We start from the raw sequence: 23,889 nt of genomic DNA, 5'->3' as shown, positions 1-23,889 counted from the left end.
TTTGAAAGTGTTATCACTTGGCCAGAACCTAAACAACGAGGCACAAAGAGAAAGAAAGAACATACCCACTGTTGTGACTAGTGACAAGTGGGTGGAATATCATGAACTGAAGGAAAAAGAGAAGCAGGAGAAGGAGCAGGAAAAAAGGAAGAGAGAAGCTATGAAGGAATTAAAGTCCAAAGAGCAGCACTTGGCATTATCTCACGTAAAAAGGGGGAAAACTAGAAACAGACAAGAGTTAAGTGATAGGCCAACAAGGTCTTCCGAGGAACGAGAATGGACGGACAATGGAAGCAGTTTCGATGACTATGTAGAAGGAGATGAAAATGAAATACCAGAAAATGTGAAACTATCTTCGAGTGAGAATTTGAAAGTAGGGGACTTTATTTTGGTAAAATTTAGTTTAACAGGAAATAGAAGAACAAGACCTGCAATTTTTAAGTATGTATCTGTAATTTTGAAAGTGCTTTCTGACTCTGTATATGAAATTCAGTGCCTAAGAAGTTCTAATGTTCAGAAAACTTGTTTCGAATGCATTGAAAATGATGTTTCGACTATAACGGGTGAAGATATTTTAGGGAAACTGCCAGATCCAGTCTTGATGCAAGAAGGACGTTCATTAAAAACAAAGTACCCTGGTTCCATTGATACTCGTGAGAAATAAACTTGTGTGGAAATTGATTTAAGTAATTACTGGGACAATTCTTTGCCTAACGAATTTTTTTTTCTGTTCATTCAGTTTCTGTACCTTTTACCTATTTGATGTATGTTTGTTGTCTGTTGTCTTATATACTTGTATAAAGCACAAATTACTTTCTGGCACATGGATTGACAATTATTTTAGCCATAGTTTTATTATAAAATGAAGTGGCCATAAGTGGGGAAACAACTGGCCATAGGTAGGGTTAACATGGCCAAAACTGGGGAAATGCGCCATTTATTTTTCAATATTTTTTTCTGCTTATGTTAAATAACTTAGAATATTTGCTTCTACATGGTTGTAATGTGTAGACTTTGAAGCAATAGATACGATTTTTTTAAGTAATTTGTATACTTTCTTCCTATACTAAAAATGTGGTGTATCTCGAATTGCCCTTAATGTGGCCATAACTGGGGCCTCGACCCTATATAAGCTTGATCAAAGCTGGAATATTCAAGCCTGTTAGTTGGATTCAAGCTTGAAACAAACATCAAAGTTGGCAGAGTTCAAGCTATATTTCAAGCTTGACTTATCACGTTTGGCTCCAGCTGTATCTACACCCGTGGAATACAGTCTGGTATTTACAGCTTGTTTTGAGCTATATAATTATTAATCTGAATTTATTGAACCTAATTAATTAAATAAATATCAGAATGGAAATGGTGTGAAAAAAATTATCAAGACATGTATGTTTAAAAAATTTTTATTTTCAAAGTGTTTAAAATTGTTTTATTTTAAAATTTAATTATTCTGAAGCCCCTCTGGCCCCAGCACACAGACCAGAGCAGGATCAAATATCGCTGACTTCTGCTGGTATAATGATCAGGTAAAAGAAAATGTTAGCCATACCTAAACATAAAAAATGTAAAAAGTGTAAACTGATCAACCTAAATATAATTTATGCCCCAGATTAGCAAAATAGGTGCGCAGTCAGGAACCGTGCGACTGCTACGGTCGCAGGTTCGAATCCTGCCTCGGGCATGGATGTGTGTGATGTCCTTAGGTTAGTTAGGTTTAAGTAGTTCTAAGCTCTAGGGGACTAATGACCACAGCAATTGAGTCCCATAGTGCTCAGAGCCATTTGAACCATTAGCAAAATAACTTCAAACTCACTGATGTAGTAAGAATCATTAACTAGTATAAACGCCACTGAGTAAGAAGCTGCTTCTGGTGACTTTTTAAAGTAATTTGAAATAACTTTTTGTTTGAAATTTTGAAAGTAAAGATGACATTTGGGTAATTTTGTGATGACTTCATGAAGAAGCCACACATCACTATTTCAACACAGTTTCAGGGCCATTTAATCTGAATTATAAAGAAACAATTACTTGAAATCATATACACCTCATACTGTAAGCTTATAAGGAAACTACCGTTTAGAAAAATGTAGACGGTTTATTCTATCCACAATTATATTTTGGTGAGTAAAACTGAATCAAAATGAAGTAAAAGATGAAATCAAAATGAATTTAAGAAATTACCAGTTCAGTGGATCTGAAATGTAAAAGAACAAAAAATGTTCTCCTTGTCATATTTTAATATTGCCTTTTATTAGATTTCAGCCACATTACAAATAACAATAAAACTAAGAAGTACCAGTAGGCCTTGCAGTATTATTTCACCTAAGGAACAACAAAATTAAGAGCAATTGAAGACCAGTCAAAGCTACGTAAATAAAAAATACTGACACCTATGTAGTGACTGGTTCTTGATGCACTTTTCCCGTTCACCATGTCATTACTATTTGTATTAGCAAGGAAACTTTTCACACTTCACGATTATTCATTCATGGCATGACACACGCGAGTATTTACAAGTAAACAAATGTAATAGGGCGATATATATAAAAAGGCGAGATTTTAAAAAGGTAAAATAACATTAAGTTTTAATTTATTAGTGCCACGTACTAGAGAGCTAGTTTAAAATGACGTCTTTTTGCTGAACAACTTGTAATATGTTTTCTTAGCTGGTAATCCATTTCACTTTCATCCAGGTTCAATTCTTCTACGTAAAAGAATATATTTCTTTACGTTACGTAATAATATTTAACATTTGTAATATGAGAAAAAATGCACCAACGTACCTGTTATACACTATATATCTTCTTCAGACCTGGTGTAGCAGTAAGGCAGGGGACGCCACACACTTTCCGAACTATTTTCCAGTATAAAACAAACTTCACAACAGTCAACAATCATTGATGCACGTCACAAAATTAAAATGGCCGTAAAACTAGCAGAGTCAGTGCAACTGCAAGGCTTATAAACGCTTGTGGCGCTTCCCGTGGACGTCTATGGATGCTATGCTGCGCGCGCATCTGCTGTACAGCCTCCTAGAGAAATTACAGTTTATTTCAAGCTTGGGAAAATTATTTTAATTCAAGCTAAATTTTTACAGCTTGATGTAAACTGTGTAACAGGTTGATTTTTCAATCTTGAATTTTCAACTGAACCTAAACTCGATATCCACCTTGATTTTTCAATCTTGAATTTTCAACTGAACCTAAACTCAATATCCACCTTGAAATAAGCTTGAGTGCTAGCTGGGTTAGATTACTGCACTCAAGCAATCATATTATAGTACATCAGTTGAGTGTAGTATGTTGCCAACCAATTTTCTGTGCATAAATTATTGTAGATGAGACATGATCTGGCCATAAACCGGATCTAATATCAAAGTACAGTTAAAGTGTTTGAACTGTACACTTTATGTGGACTCAATTATTTAAAATAGGCTACTTTGCACAACCACTTTTCAGCCAGATTCGATGGAGAAGCAACTACCAATGGAAGATTAGTATAGATAAATAAGGTTATGCTTAAAGTGTCTTAACAGCTGCAGCACCTCATTTGATTGGTCCCTGTTATACAATGTTCTTTGTTTTACAACAATTTGGTTCAGATAACTTGTGATGTAAAACAAGGGTTTATTTATCGCCACACCCACGTAAGGCACCCGTTAATGTTTCTATGCCCCATGCACTAACTCCAATCTGTTTGGTTAACTGATTCTAGGGTCACATACATTCAGCTATGTTCTATTTTTGTCTTCCTGTACTTTTCTGGTGTGAACTTCCAAAGACTATAAGTAAGTGAAAAATATATTGCAAATAAAATAATAAGTAAGTGAAAAAGATATTTCAGATACCATAAATGCATCAAAAGCTCACCTTATGACAACCTGGCAACACTCACTTGACAAATTCATTTGCTTTGAACATAGTAAATATAATTTTCTTATAATTATGAGTTAATTATTTGTTAATTTAACTGTAGACGAAATATATTACCTGTGTGTTTTTGTTTGTTTTGTGCACATCTAAGTGAAATACACTACTGAATGTGAACCTAGCACAGACAAAGAAAATCCACCTATTTGATCTGTTGTCCATGGCCTAAACAAGAAATAGCAATAAAAACTGTAGAGCTTGTAAAAGTGCACAGGGAGTCAGACATCTGAAGCAGCCTGGCATTTTCCAAAGACAGGAGGAAAAGGAAAATCGAGAGACAAAAAAAAGAGGGAAATCAACAATATTAACTGGGCTCCATAGTGAAACTGAGTTAATCAGGATGATAGTGTGTGAGAAAACAGACTTAACATTTAAGTGCAAGGCAGAAAGAAAAATTTATTGTATTTATTTATTTCTTCATTCACCCAGGGATCACTTACCATGAAAATAAATAGCTCAAAAATTATACATATATAAGTACAAAGATGATGTGACTTACCATACGAAAGCACTGGCAGGTTGATAGACACACAAACAAACAGAATCATACACACAAAATTCTAGCTTTGGCCGAAACTCTTTGCCTTTACAAATGTCTGCTTGTGTCTGTGTATGTGCGGATGGATATGTGCATGTGTGCGAGTGTATACCTGTCCTTTTTGCCCCCTAAGGTAAGTCTTTCCGCTCCCGGGATTGGAATGACTCCTTACCCTCTCCCTTAAAACCCACATCCTTTTGTCTTTTCCTCTCCTTTCCTCTTTCCTGATGAAGCAACCGTTTGTTGCGAAAGCTAGAATTTTGTGTGTATGATTCTGTTTGTTTGTGTGTCTATCGACCCGCCAGTGCTTTCGTATGGTAAGTCACATCATCTTTGTTCTTAGATATATTTTTCCCGCGTGGAATGTTTCCCTCAATTATATTCATACATATATAAGTATTCTTTCCAAGGATAATAACTGGTAAATATTCTGATAGTGAATATGACCAAATCTTTTGTAAGTTGAATCTGTTTGTAAAGATGTGCTTGTCATCAGCTTCTTATTTCTAGCCCCGAAACATCAGAGTTTGAAGAAAGTATGTTCTAAAAGACGATTCAGGAATACAAATACATGATTTTGATTTGCAGCCGCCTCCTCTTCCTCAAGTGCATTGTCCCCGTAGAGTATAGGTGATTAGCATTATGCACTGTTAGTATTTAGTGAATGCTTCGTAAAAAAATGTTTTATTACATCTATATCTATACTCTGCAAACCACCATGAGGAGCATGGCATAGGGTACATTCCATTGTATCAGTTATTAGGGTTTATTCCTGTTCCATTCACGTACGGAGCCCAGGAAGAATAATTGTTTGAATGCCTCTCTGCGTGCAGTAATCATTATTATCTTATCCTTAAGATCCCTACGTGAGCACGAGTCTTCCAGTTCAGTTCCTTTAGTAGCTCCTGTGACACTCTCTCATGGATTAAACAAACCTGTGACCATTTTGCTGCTGTTCTCTGTATATCTTCAATATCCGCTGTTACTCCTATGTGGTACAGGTACCACACACTTTAGCAATATTCTGGAACCAGTCACACAAGTGATTTGTAAGCAATCTACTTTGTAGATGGATTGCACTTCCAAAGTATTCTACCATAAACTGAAATCTACCCCGTGCTTTATCCACGATTGAACCTATGTGATCATCCATTTCATATCCCTACAAAGTGTTATACCCAGGTATTTGTATGAGTTGGCCGACTCATTGATACTATAGGGTACAATACTACATCTTTTGTTTTGTTTTGTAAAATGCACAGTTTCACATTCCTGAACATATAGAGTAAGGTGCTATTCTTTGCACCACTTTGAAATCTTAAGATCTGACTGAATATTTATGGAGTTTCATTCAGACAGTACTTCATTATAGAAAACGGCATCATGTGTAAAAAGCCAGATGTTCCTATTAACATTGTCTGCAAGGTCATTAATATACAACATGAACAGCAAGGTTCCCAACACGCTTCCCTGGGTCACACCTGAAGTTACTTCTACTTCTGACGATGACTCTCCATCCAAGATAACATACTGTGTTCTCCCTGCTGAAAAGTCCTCAATCCAGTGAAATATGATTGTACTTTTGACAATAAATGTGTGGAACTGAATCAAATGCTTTACAGAAATCAAGAAATATAGCATCTGCCTGATTGCCTTGATCCAAAGCTTTCAGTACGATGTGAGAAAAGTGCAATTGGGTTTCACATGATGGATATTTTTGAAATCCATGCTGGTTGGCATTGAGTAGGTTGTTCTGTTTAAGATACCTCATTATGTTTGAGGTCAGAATATGTTCTAAGATTCTGCACCAATTGATATCAGTGATATTGGACGGTAGTCTTGTGGATCACTTCCACTTCCCATCTAGTTGACCGGTGTGACCAAGAACTGGGCATGGTTTTTTTGTTAGAGGGACCTATGGTAAATTGTAGTTGGGACAGTCACTAACTCAGCTGCAAATTCCGTATAAAATCTGACAGCGATTCCATCGGGTGCTGGAGCTTTATTGAATTTTTAACGATTTCAGTTGTTTTTCAACACCACAGACAGTAGTACATATTTCATTCACCTTTTCAGTGGTATGGGGATTAAATAGAGGCAATTCTCCTGATTTTTCCTTTGTAAAGGAACATTTGAAAACAGAGTTAACATTTCAGCTTTTGCTTTGCATCCTCAGTTTCAGTTCCTGTCTCATTCACTAGGGAATGGACGCTAACTTCAGTGCCACTGTTAGTTTTTGGACATTTTTGAAAACATTTTAAGTTGATTTCTGAATGAATCATAAGTTGATTTTTGAATGCATGCATAGTGTACATAATGTCTCTGCCAGGGGAATCCCCTTCGCATCTATAAATGAACTTCACTGTAAACAAAAGGGGATGGGGCTATACGAGCTGAGCCGAATAAAGATGAATGGGTGAACGCCAATTGCTGTTTATGTGGTTGACTGAGTTTCCGAATGATCAGCATTGTTATAATTACTAGTGAAATCCATAGATTCAGACTACCAGAGTAGAAATAAATGATTAACAGGAATAACAGGTAAGAAAGATTTCGTTTTATCTTCTTGGTGTATCCAAGAAAATGAAATTTTGACATGGAATTTTTCCCCGGATCGCTACACTAGTAAGGGTCATTTGTACAGTCCCAGGCTAGCTGTTGCTTAAGTTCTATTCTGGGTGCGTTGTACAAACACTGAATAACACGTAACTGGAGAATAAATGGGGGATAACTAAACCGGTGATTGTGACAGTGTTAGTGAAGTTAACTGGAGAATAAGTTTTGACACTGGCAGGAATAGTTACAGAATTAGTGATGACAAGATTGTTGTTAGAATGAGGAAGGAGAAGGAACGGGGCCATCACACAAATTATGGAAGAATATGATGATTCCAAATTTATATAAAACTTTCATACTACTACTTTTCGATCTCATGCTTGAGAAGCTGGAGTGTATGAATGAAATGTGAATCTATTTCCTAACGTAAGGCTTTTTGCTTATAGGAGGTGTAATAGGCATTTGATATTGGTTCTTCATGAACTATATTCTGTCGTTTTATAAAAATGATCATTTGTGTCAAACCAGTCTCGTTTATTTGGTGCATGTTACAATTGCTGCAATATTATGCAGGGCTATTTAGTTTTATCTAGCAGATAGTGACAAAATACACTCAATCAGATCCAGAAACCACACCAGTCTTGGGTACTATTTGTATTAACAGCTTATGCAATATTAGACAACGACATTTCGTTTTTTCATGTAGCGAAATGTTGGACGAGCTTTGATGAGTTAATAGATTCTTTCCCAGAAAGGAAAGCATGCCATGTAAAGGTGTAGCAAGGTTACAGAGAAGAAAAAGCTAGGACTTACAGATTGAAGAAATGTGCACTGTCTTGCTTGTCTCTTGTCTTTACTGGTTTTATGTATCCTAAATTTAATTTTATGCCACACAAAACAGAAAGTTATTAGCTAATATGCAATAAATATTGCAAAAATTATAACAAGTTCTTGTCCTCCCACTTACAAATAATCCCATCCAGTACAGATAACGAGTTTTTTTAAAGAGGAGCAGGATGTCAAACCGGCCGAGTGGGAGCAGGGGAGGCACCACAGGACATTTTAATAGCCACTGTCCTGAAGGTAGTTTGATGGCATCTATTATAAAATATTACACATTTGAATTCCATATAGCGAAATACAGTGACGTGCGATAGAAGAATGCTGTGCGAAGGAGCATGGCAGAACTTTGGTACACTTAAGACCAAATAACATGTCTTATATTTTCTCAAGCACACATGTTTTATGTATCAGACATCTTCAAAAAGGTATACATTACAAAATGAACATCTTTTTGAAAAGTCGATTTTTAAAAATTTTTGGTGTCCTGCCTCAAACGCTCGGTGGTGGTGGGGGCAGTATCTAATATTGCCCCGGTTCAGAAATGTCGTAGATACGGGGCTGATGCACAGAGCAGTCTGAGTTGCAGTGGGGAGGTGGGTAGTCTCCACGTGACCCGTGTTTACGTTTAGCAATTTTGCTGTTTCCTGTTCGTCTATGGCTCTCATGTCAAATGAAAGCAAAATGGATTTCTGTGGCCGGGAACTATCAAGTGAATTGAAGTACATTCACATAATTAAGGAAGGCTAAAATTTTTTTAGTTTCAGATTTTATTTCCACCTTTCTGACAGTCGAGCCTTGCAGAACAATGAAGTTATTTTTGTTGGTTTGCTAAAGAAATTTGGCTTTATTAATCTTTTCCACAGAGGCAGTCAATTTATTTGGAACGAAGTGTTTAATTACACACTATTGGCTAGTTTCAAGTGTTCACTGCATTTCAAGTGCACATTTCCATATTCTAGCACGTATGGCATTATGCCGTAATAAAGAACCAAACATCAGAGAATACAGGACTGGTACTCTAGAAAATATGCATCCGAATCTGGACATAGGAATATGCACTTCATGCCAAATTATGCATTTTAATATGGTTCACGAAATTCCCATGCTCTTGGAGTCTTGTTTCCATTATTACTTAATGTAAGATTTTTTAATGTTTTTCACATACGAACATACGGCCTTCCTGCGTCATTGTAGCTGAGCAAATGCGGTGACACCTGTTATCTGGCGCTCTCTGGCAACTGCAGAAATGAACCTGTTCCTAACAGGTCATGGGAAAATATTGCGAATGGTTATTTGAAAAGCATACTTCGAAAGTAAAGTTTCTGTTACTCAGGATGAACTAAGTGTGAGAATGTACATTGTATTTCTTAAATCACAGAATGTTTAACTCTCATTTAAAAATTAACTCTTTGAGGACGACCGTTCAGAAGAATTTCAAACCCAGAAGATCAGACATTTTCGTCGTCGTTAAAAATTTTACTGGCACATTTGTGTGATTTATCTTAAAGTGTGACACGTGCAAAAAATATCAACATTATATGTGAAAGCTTAATTAGAGACCAATCTTATATGTGAAAGCTTTTCTTTTCTTGTAGCAACACCCTGTATATTAATTTAAACCATTAACTTTTCCTATTTGTGTGTTTGCGCCACTTATCAGTGATGTTGCTATTGGCCAACTGCATCACATGTCCTATACACTGAATATCCGCTGTCATCGGCCAATGAGAACACGTGACATGACCTATGACTGGCTTACAAAAGCGCATTGTAATCTCTATTTGGAAAGTAACATGCGGTGTTTGGTGGAATTCGAATTTATACTTTCATAATATGAAAATATGCAGTGCACATCAAAGATCTTTCCAAAACATGTTTTTTCTCTTGAGTTTCGTTTTCTAATATGCTGGGAAATTCTACCCCAGTGTATAAAACCATAACCATTCAATATTTTCACCTGGGAGAAAGTGTATTGTTAACTGGGAAAAATCCGGGAATTTGTTTTCCATGTCTGCGTATATACCCTGTTTGCAGTGATGGTATACCATGGAGGTTCCCTCCCATTATGAATTGTTGACTGAGTACATATCTATCCAGTGCATGATCAACTATTCTTTTAAAGTTGAGCTATAGTTCCTCTGCATGCTCAAGTTCCTCATTGAGATACGACACTAATGATTTTTTATCTAGTTTACGGAACTTGCATATCTTTCTGCTTGGTTTAGTTGTTCTTTGTACTTTAGTTGTCATTGTTGCCACAACCCCTGCCCCCTCCCTGTGGGGCTCACCACTCTTTGGTGAGTATGTGCTTGGCTGACATGGGTCCCAAGTCTTTGCAGTGTTACTTTCCTTTCTGTGCTGCATGCCTATCTTCCTGCTAGTCTTTTTCTGTCCCTTGGGGATGGAGTCATATGTCTTCTTCGGGAAACCGAAGTTCTTGGTAAAACCATGTATGGGTTCGTTCTTTCCACCCATCATTCTTTCCCTGTTCTTCCTTTTCTTACCTTTCCTCCACCTTGGCATTTGAGGTCTCTCTTTTTCCTTTTCTTTTTCTTCTTCTTCTTCTCCTCCTCCTCCTCCTCCTCCTCCTCCTCCTTCTTCCTCCCTGTGTATTACTGAAGGCTGGCCCACACGTTTAATGTGTAACAGGTGACTGAGTAATGCATAATTCCCAGTCGTGTGTAAACAAGTGGAGCCGTACATACCCCCTGGCAAAGGTTGGCCCAGGGAGGGGTGACTGCCTGAGCTGAAATCTTTGTCTGTGCTGATTGGTCCTTCTGCCTGGATTCTGCGAGGTGTGACCTGAGGTGTGGACAATCACGTAAAGGTGGGTGAGACCCCAGCAGGAAGGAGTGTGCTGTCAGATGCTGGCAATCATGGGTATTTTCTCCACAATCTCAGAAATGTAAATGAGTTGAGATGAAAGATACCTCTCCTGACTGCACCTCGATAGCTCATGGTGTCATGCACAGAAGATGGTCAAATTGTCACAACAGTTAATCCATTTGTTATTCAGAAAGGTGTAGATGCCATTGTGTAATGGGACCTTGCTTTTGGAGATGGATAGTGCTTTTCAAGCACAGAAACTGCTTAATGCAACCCTTCTCCACAGCTATCCTTTTAAAGTAGAGCCCCACCGCACTCCGATTTCTTCCGTGGTGCCATATACACTTGGATGCTTGATGGCTTGGCTGAGGCTGAAATAACAGCCTGTATCACTGACCGCATAGTGACTGCAATTCACCGTGCCATGAAAAGAATTCATAAAGAATTACCGCCAACCTGGACTCTATTCCTCACCTTTGACTATGTGTTACTTCCATTGAACCCCCTGCGGGTCCGGGGGTTAGAATAGGCCCGAGATATTCCTGCCTGTCGTAAGAGGTGACTAAAAGGAGTTTCACACGTTTTGGCCTTTATGTGATGGTCTCCTGTAGGGCTTCACCTCCATTTTTCAAAATTTTCCCGAAGAGCGAGCCAGTTAAGGAAGGGCACCTTACATGGTGCATTGTGTTCATCGTGCATTGAGATCCTTAGCCCACTTTCTCGTCGTTGCATTTCAGTCCCATTCATTTTCCATCTCTTGCGTGAGGACACCTTCCTGGGTGCGTTTATCATGAACTATGCAGTGTCACTTTCTGCGTCGATGATCACCATGGACTTCTTAGCACCTGATGTACAGCACGGTAGCCAGTCCATTGGGGTGGGGCCGCCATGTACCCTTTTGGTTGTAGCCCCCTAACCACGCAGGGATCGCTCTGCTGATGCGTGTGCTGTTAACTCCCCACATATGCCAAGGGGTAGCCGCCATCCCCCTGGGGCACTGGGGCTCCCGGCAATGCCCATCCTGCAAAGTGGCCTTTGCTGCGGCTGGGTAGTGCCCGTGGGGAGGTCCCCTGGTCAGAGTGAGTGGCATCAGGGCGGATGACACGTGATGAAGCGTAGTCCATGATCTCTTGCTGGTGGTGAAACACTAGCAATCTCTAAGCGTTCATGAGCTCAATTCAATGCACAGAAGTACGATCCCAAATCGTTCCCCTCCGTGGCCACACTATGGGAGGAATGTCAGGCTAAGAATGGTAGCGGATGTTATTTGCCCGGGTACCTTGTATGTTCGCGAGCTGATGGGTAATCTTTCATGACGATGAAGCCACATTTTTTTGTTGAGCATTTAAAGGACAAGTTTGAGGAGGCTGAGGGGTTGTCCAAAATGAGATCTGGGCCAGTCTTGATCGAAATGGCATGCTTTGCTCTGGCACGGACGTTACTTGCTTGTGACAAGCTGGGGGATGTTTCTGTAACCATTGTGCCCCATAAGAGCTTAAATATGGTCCAGGGTATCATATTTCACAGGGACCTTCTTTTGCAGTCTGACGATGAGCTGCGCGCCAATTTAGGGCAGCGAGGTGTACATTTCGTCTGGCGTGTCCACCCGTGTCCGAGGGATAATCAGGTTGCTACCGGTGCCTTCATCTTGGCCTTCGAGGGTGATTCATTGCCTGAGAAGGTCTGGGTGATGGTCTACCACTGTGATGTAAAGCCCTATATCCCTCCCCCAATGTGGTGCTTTAAGTGCTGAAGTTCGGCCATATGTCTTCCCGCTGTACTTTCAGTGTTGCGTGTCGAGATTGCAGACACCCATCACATCCCAATACTCCATGCGCCCCACCTCCCATCTGTGTCAACTGCGGAGAGCACCATTCGCATTGCTTGCCAGACTGCAGGATTCTCCAGGAAGAAAGGAAAATCACGAAGTGCAAGAACCTGGACCAACTGACCTACACTGAGGCTAAGAGAAAATTTGAACGCCTGCACCCAGTATGTATGACATCTTCTTACGTCGCCGCTACAACAGTTCTGGCCCCATCAGCTTCGCCAACCCCCGTCACCTCTCAGAGCCATAAGACTACACCAGCCCCCTTGATAGTGGGGGTCATTTCCTTCCCTGTTGCTCCCGCACCACCTACTTACGAAGCAGCACCCTCCTTCCCAACCATTGGGGACACACGTCTCCACTTCTAAGCCGGAGAAGCAGAAGTCTTCTTTGCCTTCTCTCACTAGGAAGGGGTCCCTTGGGGTCACTCTCTTCCCAGATTTCTGCTAGTGGCCTGCCACTGGCTGAGGAGTTCAAAAGCAACTGGTCATAGGACTTTCTGCTCATCCTCAGTCCTGGAGACTGAGCCAGTGAAGTCCTCCCAGCCAGGGAAACCCAAGGAGCAGCGAGAGAAATCCAGAAAGAAGACCCCCAAAACCAAGGAAATTGCGGTGGCACCGACACCATTGCTACCTACAAGCTCTGTGTCTGAGGATGAGGTGGAGATTCTGGTGTCCGCTGAGGACCTAGATCTCACCAGACCCTCAGACACAATGGATATCCCCCCCAGGGGTTCCACAACTCTTTTGTGGATATGTGCGTAGCGAGCATGGGACCCCGAGCTAATATGGCCCTCCTTCCTTTCCGGGCTGCATACCTTCCTTTTCCACATCCTTCCCCATCCCCCATCTCCTCCTCCTCCCCCCCCCCCCCCCCCACTTTCGCCTCTTCCCTTCCCTTTCTCCCCCTCTGCCCCTCTGGGAGTATGTTTAGTGCCTACGTCTGGAGACCGACGCTCGAAACTGTAAAACAGTCTCTCTTCTTCGCCTTCTCTGCTGGCAAGTCTTTGTCCTTCTCTTTTCCTTGCCTCTTCTCATTCCCATTTTCTCTGCTGCGGCATTTGAGAACTCTCTTCTTTCTTTTCCTTTCCTTTGTTCCTCCCTTTCTCTTTTTTCATCCCTGTGGGTGTCTGAAGGCCGACCCACGCATTCCCACGCGTAGCCGGTGACAGGGTAACGTGTAATTCCCCACCCCGGGTAGACAGGTAGGACACGTACATACCTCCTGGTAACGGCCAGGCCCAGGGAGGGGTGATTACCCGAGCTGATACCTTCTGAAAGTGCCGATTGGTCCTTCCGTCTGTTTCTTGGGAGGTGTGACCTGAGGTGTGAACAATCACCTAAGGCGGGAGTGCCCTCAGAGAGGACCCCCACAAGGAAGGATCGTGCCATCGGAGACGGTGGTAATCATGGGGGATACTTCCGCAATGGTTCCCTCATCATCTACTATGTCTGCTCACAAACATAAGTTCAATGAGTCTCAGCTGCAGACAGTTCTTCTATCGTGCCACAGTTCCTTGTTGTTTCTCGGTCAGACTAAGGTCAAGACTTCTCCACAGTCAACCCTTTCATTATTCAGAAAGGTGTCGACACAATTAACAGGTCCTGTAAGGTCTTGTTCCCGACTACGAAATGGCACCTTGTTGCTAGAAACAGTCAGTGCCCTCCAGGCACAAAAATTGCTGCGTACTTCACTGCTACACACCTTCCCTGTCCAGGTGGAAGTGCACCGCACTTTAAATTCATCACGTGGGGTCCCTCAACGGATTGTCCGACGAGGATATTCAAAACTACCTGTCTGACCAGGGCATAACGGCTGTTCATCGAGTCATGAGAAGGGTTGACAAGAACATCGTTCCAACCTGTACTGTCTTCTTGACATTTGACAGAGTTCAACTTCCATCAAACATAAAAGCGAGCTATGAGATAATTTCCGTTTGCCCTTACATCCCAAACCCTGCGCATTGCTATCAGTGTCAGCGGTTCAATCGTAACAGCCAGTCCTGTTCCAATCTGGCCAAATGCATTACGTGTAGCAAGGATGTCCGTGAGGATGCTTGTCCACCTCCATCCCCTTGTTGCATCAACTGTATGGGTGACCACGTTGCCTCCTCTAGAGACTGCCCCATTTTTAAAGACGAACGGCTCATTCAGGAAATCAGAGTGAAGGAAATGGTGTTGACCTTAGCTGCTCGAAAGTTATTCGCCAGTCGAAAGCCCACTGTGCCTCACGCAGGTAAATACAGCACTGTCCTTGCCTCTCCTCGGCCAACAACGGAGGCAGCCACGCAGACTTGTGATCTCACCTTTAGTGCCATGGTCGTCAGATCGGCTAGCGCAAAGATCGCCTGTTCAACCTCCCCACTTTCGCCTGCTGACTCCATGGCTCACCCTTCATCGGGTCTGCTAAATCTCGAGCCCAAATGTCAGACACCAAGACTTCCAAAAAAGAGCATACTCGTGAAGATTTTTTACGTACCCTAACTTCACAACCATCGGTTCCTCCTTCATCTGAACATCATGTTTCCAAGAAGGCTAATAAGAAACCCAGTTTGTCTCCTCCTCTGCCACGACGTGTCTCATCTACAGCACCACCTGGCGGTAACCGCCCTCGGCCGTCTTCTGTGTCGCCGAGGCACACTGCTGGCGGCTGATCAACCGACCAATCGCTGGTGGCAGGAGCTGCTCCCGAACAACCTATGGATCAGGATCTTCTGCCTTTGGCTGAATGCCGTTCCATGCTATCGGTCGCCGGCTCTGAGCAGCCGTTGAGTTGAGGGCAATCTTGGTCACATTCTTCCCTTTTCTGTCCACCCTATGTCCATTATCCATTGGAATGTCCACGGCATTCGAGCCAATTGAATGAATTGTCGATCCTCTTACGATCCTACTCGCCGGTCATCTTCTGTCTTCAGGAACAAAGCTGTGTCCCCACGATCGCATTGTTTTCTCCCATTTTCAGTCATTCTGATTTGATCTCCCCCTCTGTTGCAATCACTCCAGCACATGGAGGTCTCATGATTCTTCTCCATGATACTCTCCATTATCACCCAATCCCCTTAAACAGTTCCTTCCAATCTGTCGCTGTCTGTCTTTCCGTTTATGGATACACCTCTCTTTGTACTGTCTACATTCCATCGTCCACTGTCTACATTCCATCGTCCACACCAATGGCAAGAGCTGATCTCCTTCATCTTCTTGGTCAGCTTCCCCCCCCCCCCCCCCCCCCCCCCCATTTGCTGGTTGGGGACTTCAATGCCCATCACCCACTTTGGGGATCTCCGCGTCCTTGTCCGCGCGGCTCACTATTGATCAACGTCTTCCATCAATCGGATCTTGTTTGCCTCAACACTGGGGACCCTACATTTTTGTCTGCCTCCACGACAAATTTCTCTCATTAGGACCTTTTGGTCGGTACTGTTCCACTAGCATGGCGCTTTGAATAGTTCGCTCTTGCTGATACACACTCGAGTGACCACTTTCCATGTGTCCTTAGATTGCAGTCGCAAGTGCTATATATGCGCCCGAGGTGCTGGAAGTTTGCCAAAGCTGATTGGACACTTTTTTCGTCTTTAGCGACATTCGATAACCGTCACTTTCCTAGCGTTGACGATGAGGTCACTCATATTACAGAAGTTATTCTTACAGCTGCGGAACATTCAATACCTCGGACCTCCGAATTGCCCTGGTGCCGCCCCCAGTTCCTTGGTGGAACGAGGCATGCCATGACGCAATACGTGAGCGGCGACGTGCTCTTGGCGTTTTCCGGCACTATCCTACTTTGGCTAACTGTATCCGCTACAAGCAGTTCCGTGCGCGATGCCGTCGCGTCATTCGCGATACCAAGAAGGCAAGCTGGGACTTCTTTACTAGCTCGTTTAACACCTTCATTCCCTCCTCGGAAGTTTGGAGTCGGATTTGACGGTTATCTGGCGCACCTAGTTTCTCCCCAGTCTCTGGGCTCACTGTTGCGCATGATACATTAGTGGACCCCGTCGCAATTTCTAACTCATTGGGTCAACACTTTGCTGAGATTTCGAGCTCTTCAAATTACCCGCCAGTGTTTCTCCTGAAGAAATGTGCAGCGGAAGCGCAACCTCTTGCTTCCTCCTCTCAAAATCGCGAAAGCTATAATACTGTTTTCTCCATGCGGGAACTCCAACAAGCACTCTCTTCTTCTCGCTCTTCTGTCCCAGGACTGGATGGTATCCACATCCAAATGTTGCTGCATTTATCATACCATAGTCTGCGTTATCTCCTTCGCCTTTATAATCGAATTTGGACCGACAGTACTTTTCCCAGACGATGGCGGGAAGCTATCATTCCTGTTCCGAAACCTGGAAAGGACAAACATCTCCCCTCTAGCTATCGCCACATTTCTCTCAAGAGTAGTGTATGTAAGGTTTTGGAGCGCATGGTGAATTGCCGTTTAGCCTGGTGGCTGGAGTCCCGAAGTCTTTTTAACACCCGCCCAATGCGGTTTCCAAAAGCATTGTTCTGCAGTTGACCATCTTATTGCTCTCTCCACTTATATCATGAACAATTTTCTCATGAGACGCCAAACAGTAGCAATATTTTTTGACCTGGAGAGAGCATACGATACCTGTTGGAGGACAGGCATCCTCCGCTTTTCTCCCAGTAAGACCGTTTGTGTTAATTTTTGGTATCATACGGAGTTCTTCCGCCTTCCTTACATCTAGGCCCTGTTAACCTTCTGTTCGCGGACATTGCTAAATTCTTGGATCTTATGTTTCACAGGAAACTGTGCTGATCCTCCCACGTTTCCTATCTTTCGGCTCGCTTTCTGTGATCCCTCAACACCCTTCGTGTCCTGAATGGCACCTCCTGGGGAGTGGACCGAGTGGTCCTTCTCCGCCTCTATCGCAGCTTAGTGCGCTTGAAATTGGACTACAGAAGCATAGTTTACTCCTCTGCTCGGCCGTCTATTCTTCGGCGTCTTGACTCTGTCCACCACCGTGGATTATGTTTAGCGTCTGGAGCTTTTTACACCAGCCCTGTGGAAAGCCCTTATGCGGAGACTGCTGAACATCCCTTGTCCAATCGGCGAGCTGTCCTTCTGAGTCGTTATGCTAGCCATCTGTCTTCCATGCCTGCAAATCCGGCCCATGACATTTTTTTCGACGCCTCCTTGGATTTAGGGTATGCAGGCTGCCCTTCCCCCCTACTACCACCGGGAGTCCACTTCCGTCAACTGCTACGTTCTCTTTCCTTCCACTTTCCTAAAACTTTCTTGACAACTTGGGGTACAGCACCACCTTGGCTCCAGCCCCGGACCTGCCTGCTCCGTGACCTTTGTCAGTTTCCCAAGGATGGTACCCCTTTTCTTGTTTATCGTCGGCCATTTGCTGCTCTATGCTCACAAATGAAGGATGCCACGTTTATTTACACTGATGGCTCAAAAACATCGTTTGGTGTTGGGAGTGCCTATATTGTTGGCGACACCCCCAATCGATTTCGGCTTCCCGACCAGTGTTCGGTTTTTATTGCGGAGCTTTAGGCTGTTCTCCAGGCTGTCCAATACATCCGTCGCCACCAGCAGATTCAGTATGTTATCTGCTCAGATTCGCTCAGCTCTCTCCTCAGTCTCCAAGCTCTCTACCCTGTCCACCCTCTGGTCCACCGGACAGCAAAGAGAGCTTCAATCCAAGTTTAAACGCAGCCAAAACCTCTCAGACAAACAGAAGCTAAACGATGTCAAAGTTAGCGTAAGGAAGGCTATGCGTGAAGCGTTCAGTGAATTTGAAAGTAAAATTCTATGTACCGACCTGACAGAAAAGCCTAGGAAGTTCTGGTCTTACGTTAAATCAGTAAGTGGCTCGAAACAGCATATCCAGACACTCCGAGATGATGATGGCATTGAAACAGAGGATGACACGCGTAAAGCTGAAATACTAAACACCTTTTTCCAAAGCTGTTTCACAGAGGAACAGTTCCTTCTCTAAATCCTCGCACAAACGAAAAAATGGCTGACATCGAAATAAGTGTCCAAGGAATAGAAAAGCAACTGGAATCACTCAACAGAGGAAAGTCCACTGGACCTGACGGGATACCAGTTCGATTCTACACAGAGTACGCGAAAGAACTTGCCCCCCTTCTAACAGCCGTGTACCCCAAGTCTCTAGAGGAACGTAAGGTTCCAAATGATTGGAAAAGAGCACAGGTAGTCCCAGTCTTCAAGAAGGGTCGTCGAGCAGATGCGCAAAACTATAGACCTATATCTCTGACGTCGATCTGTTGTAGAATTTTAGAACATGTTTTTTGCTCGAGTATCATGTCGTTCTTGCAAACCCAGAATCTGCTCTGTAGGAATCAACATGGATTCCGGAAACAGCGATCGTGTGAGACCCAACTCGCTTTATTTGCTCATGAGACCCAGAAAATATTAGATACAGGCTCCCAGGTTGATGCTATTTTCCTTGACTTCCGGAAGGCGTTCGATACAGTTCCGCACTGTCGCCTGATAAACAAAGTAAGAGCCTACGGAATATCAGACCAGCTGTGTGGCTGGATTGAAGAGTTTTTAGCAAACAGAACACAGCATGTTGTTATCAATGGAGAGACGTCTACAGACATTAAAGTAACCTCTTGCGTGCCACAGGGGAGTGTTATGGGACCATTGCTTTCCACAATATGTATAAATGACCTAGTAGATAGTGTCGGAAGTTCCATGCGGCTTTTCACGGATGATGCAGTAGTATACAGAGAAGTTGCAGTATTAGAAAATTGTAGCGAAATGCAGGAAGATCTGCAGCGGATAGGCGCTTGGTGCAAGGAGTGGCAATTGACTCTTAACACAGACAAATGTAATGTATTTTGAATACATAGAAAGAAGGATCCTTTATTGTATGATTATATGATAGCGGAACAAACACTGGTAGCAGTTACTTCTGTAAAATATCTGGGAGTATGCATGCTGAACGATTTGAAGTGGAATGATCATATAAAATTAATTGTTGGTAAGGCGGGTACCAGGTTGAGATTCATTGGGAGAGTACTCAGAAAATGTAGTCCACCAACAAAGGAGGTGGCTTACAAAACACTTGTTTGACCTATACTTGAGTATTGCTCATCAGTGTGGGATCCGTACCAGATCGTGTTGACGGAGGAGATAGAGAAGATCCAAAGAAGAGCGGCGCGTTTCGTCACAGGGTTATTTGGTAACCGTGATAGCGTTACAGAGATGTTTAGCAAACTCAAGTGGCAGACTCTGCAAGAGAGGTGCTCTGCATCGCGGTGTAGCTTGCTGTCCAGGTTTCGAGAGGGTGCGTTTCTGGATGAGGTGTTGAATATATTGTTTCCCCTACTTATGCCTCCCGAGGAGATCACGAATGTAAAATTAGAGAGATTCGAGCACTCACGGAGGCTTTCAGACAGTCGTTCTTCCCGCGAACCATACGCGACTGGAACAGAAAAGGCAGGTAATGACAGTGGCACGTAAAGTGCCCTCTGCCACACACCGTTGGGTGGCTTGCGGAGTATAAATGTAGATGTAGATTCAGGATTGCCTCCACTTGCTCCACATGGGGGGCGCTTCTGTGGCGTTCCTCTGGATCGCAGGACATGTTGGTATCTGTGGAAATGAGGCGGCCAAGGCTGCAGTCTCTCTTCTTCATCCAGCTATTTGCATGATTCCCTTCGCCGATCTACAGAGTGTTTTATGTCGTCGTGTTGCTTTTTTATGGCATGCACATTGGTTGATCCTTCCCAATAATAAATTGTGGGACGTGAAAGCTCTTCCCTGTGCTTGGACCTCTTCCTCCTGAACTCGTCGTTGGGAGGAGGTAATTTTAAGTAGACTCCGGATAGGGCACTGTCTTTTTAGCCATCGACATCTTTTAAGTGGCGATCCTCCCCCACTCTGTCCCCACTGCTCTCAACTGTGGACGGTGAGACACCTTTTACTTGAGTGCCCCTATTTTACTCCGTTACGCAGCCGTCTCCAATTGTTGCCGGATATATCTTCCATTTTAGCAGATGATACGCGGTTAGCCGATCGCGTTCTCGAGTTTATTAGTGCCAGTGAGATGACGTCAGTCATTTGAAGCTCTTTTTGGGGACAAACAACCCTCTTTCTATAGTGGTTTTTTAAGCTTTCCTTCCATTTTTTAGTTTCCCCACTTTTTTGAGTTTTGCTCCCATTGCTGCTGGTTTCCAGTTTCGTTTTTTTACCTTTACCTAAGTCACAGACCGGGCGCTAATGACGGTAGCAGTTTTGCGCCCTAAAACCATAAAAAAAAAAAAAAAATAAATAAAAAAATTTAAAAAAATGGATATAGACTGCTCAGGCAATAAGTTGGTGGAGCAGGTGACTGTGAGGCGTAAACTGCCTCATTGAATGTTCCGTGCCTTCCCAGTCTCACGATGACATTATCCTACAGTGGAATTGTGGTGGTTTTTTCCACCGCCTGGCTGAGCTACGGCAACTCTTAAGCTTTACACATGCCATCTGCTTTGTCCTCCAGGAAACCTGGTTGCCAGCAATGCAGATTTCTGCCCTCTGTGGCTATAAAGGATATTATAGGAACCGTCATGACTATAAGCGAGTGTTAGGTGGAGTTAGGATTTATGTCCTAAACTCTGTCCATAGTGACACTGTGCCCCTTCAAACCCCTCTTGAAGCTGTGGCTGTCAGAATGACGATGGCACAGGAAATAACTGTCTGAAATGTATATCTTCCTCCAGATGGTACAGTACCCCTGATTGTATTAGCTGCACTGACTGATCAACTGCCTAAACCTTGCATACTTCTGGGAGATTTTAATGCCCATAACCCCATGTGGGGTGGCACCATGCTTACTGGCCGAGGCAGAGATGTCGAAACTTTACTGTCTCAGTTTGACGTCTGCCTCTTAAATACTGGGGTCGCCACATCTTTCAGTGTGGCTCATGGCAGTTACTCGGCCATTGATTTATCAATTTGCAGCGCTGGACTTCTCCCATCTATCCACTGGAGAGCACATGACGACCTGTATGGTGGTGACTGTGGATGCCTACCCAGATGGACTTTAAACAAGGCGGACTGGGAAACTTTCACCTCTGCTGTCACTGCTGAATCTCCCCCACATGGTAACATCGATGTGATGGTTGAGCAGGTGACTACAAACGTTGTTTCTGCAGCAGAAAATGTGATCCCTTGCTTTTTAGGGTGCCCCCCCCCCCCCCCTCCCCCCGCGTAAGGCAGTCCCTTGGTGGTCGCTGGAAGTCGCTGAAGCAGTTAAGGAGTGTCAGCGAGTTCTACAGAGGCATAAGCGGCACCTCCTCATAGCCTTTAAATGATTCCATGCCCTTGTTCGCCACCTTATCTAACGACGGAAGTAGGAGAGTTGGGAGAGATACAGTTTGACTGTTGGCTGCCATACGATCCTTCCCAAGTCTGGGCAAAGATCAAACGTGTTTTCGGGTACCAGACCCCAACAGGTGTTCCTGGGGTTATCATAAATGGTGTGTTATCTACCGACACAAACGTGATTGTTGCTGAGCACTTTTCTCGAGCCTCTGCACGTTTTGTCTCCTGCCACAATTGAATGGAGAAAGGCATCACCTTCATTCTTGTAACATGAGAGGAATTCGTGGCAAATTTCGAGTCTGTGCACTTTTATTTCAGGAGTCAGCATCCAGGGCACCCATTGTGCATTGATAGTCAAGCAAAGCAATAATGGGACCCACATGTTCTTGTGAAATTTCAGGAGTCAGCATCCAGGGTACCCATTGTGCATCGATAGTCAAGCAAAGCAATAATGGGACCCACATGTTCTTGTGAAATTTCAGGAGTCAGCATCCAGGGTACCCATTGTGCATCGATAGTCAAGCAAAGCAATAATGGGACCCACATGTTCTTGTGAAATGTCGATTGTGCTTGCAATTTCTCTCTGAGTGATACGGCGATAGTCATGAATCAGTCTGTCAGCATTTTGCTTGTCAAACTCTGTGGTTGCTGTCACAGGATGTCCAATTCTTTGTTTGTCACACAGGTCAGATGTTCCCGCCTCAACGTCTTCAAATTCACTCACCCAGTGACACACAGTACTCACATCAACACAATCACCATAAACTGCTTTCGTTCTCTGCTGACTCTCCTTTGGGGTGACACTTTCTGCTGTCAAGAATTCAATGACTGCACATTGTTTAAACTGCATTGACCGACCATCTGTGCAGGGTTCCTTACTTTACACTGTAAGAATACAACCGTTAAATGCTAGGGCTTCCTGCCAACTGGAGCTGTAGAGTAGAGGCTAAGGAACAAGCTAGTACCTGCTGCGTACCAATGTTGCCAATTGTTGAAGAGTTATGAAGGTGGAGGCATTACTTTTCAGTCAACCCTCATACATCAACCAGCACCCACCTGATTCCAAACCTATGATGTTCTTACTGCTCACCTTAATCAACTTTATGCTTAGTAACCACTACTGTACCTTTGAGGTGCAGACATAAAAACATATCAGAGACATGTCTATGGGAACCAGGAAGGTTCCTTCCAATGCCAACGTATTCATGGGTCACTTGGAGGAGGCTCTCCTGGAACCCATAAGCCTCCAGCCCCTGCTCTTCCTTATTGACTCATGGTGAGGCTGTGACTCATGCTGAGGCTGATTAGTAAAAATTTTTGAAATCTCTTAAATATGTTCTCCCAATTAAATCTCACGTAGTCGGATTCTGAATCCCATGCCACTTTCTTTGATGTTGACCTCATCCTTGCCGAGGGACAGATACACACCTCTTAACATTAAACCTACTAACAAACAACAGTACTTTCATTCTGACTGTTACCATACTTTCCATCTCAGTATTTGAGGCAAATGTATTCGTTCAGTTGCAGATTATTTACAGCAATACACCACCATTCTTACCCCAACCTTCAACAGATGTAATGACCCCACCAGCCTAGTCCAAAACCAGATTTCCTGAGTCATCACATCCAAACCAGTTACCATTGATACCTCCAATAAACAGCACAGGACACCACCTCTTGTTACTCAACACTATCCTGGTCTTAAATGTATTAAACAGATGATACTTCATGATTACCCAAAATCATGCCCTGAAATGAGGTCCAGCTCACCTAGGATAGCATTTTGTAACCCCCTCCCCACCACCCTACCCCAGTTTGTGCAAGATCCTGGTCAGACTGTATTCTCCTTCTGTACCTATTTCTGTGTTGTATGGTTCCTACTTCTGTGACCGACTTTGCTATAAGACAAGCTATAAGCTTCCTCCTACCACCACCTATACTGGGCCTGCAACTGGCAAAACATATGCTATCAAAGGGAGAGCCACTTCTGAAACAATACTTTGTATAGCAGCTACTATGTAAACACTGGTCAGCCTTCTACGTTGGCACGACTACCACCA

The 23,889-nt window shown here is 43.2% G+C and overlaps 1 protein-coding gene across 5 annotated transcripts in view; it reads left to right on the top strand.

Moving 5' to 3' along the window:
* LOC126479561 (DNA polymerase epsilon subunit 2) overlaps positions 1-23,889 on the top strand; it is a 163,898-nt gene that overhangs the window by 5,286 nt on the left and 134,723 nt on the right. The window lies entirely within an intron of this gene.

The sequence above is a fragment of the Schistocerca serialis genome, chromosome 1 (genome assembly GCF_023864345.2).
Source record: "Schistocerca serialis cubense isolate TAMUIC-IGC-003099 chromosome 1, iqSchSeri2.2, whole genome shotgun sequence".
Lineage (NCBI taxonomy): Eukaryota > Metazoa > Arthropoda > Insecta > Orthoptera > Acrididae > Schistocerca > Schistocerca serialis.
This window is presented reverse-complemented; position numbering and strand designations above follow the sequence as displayed.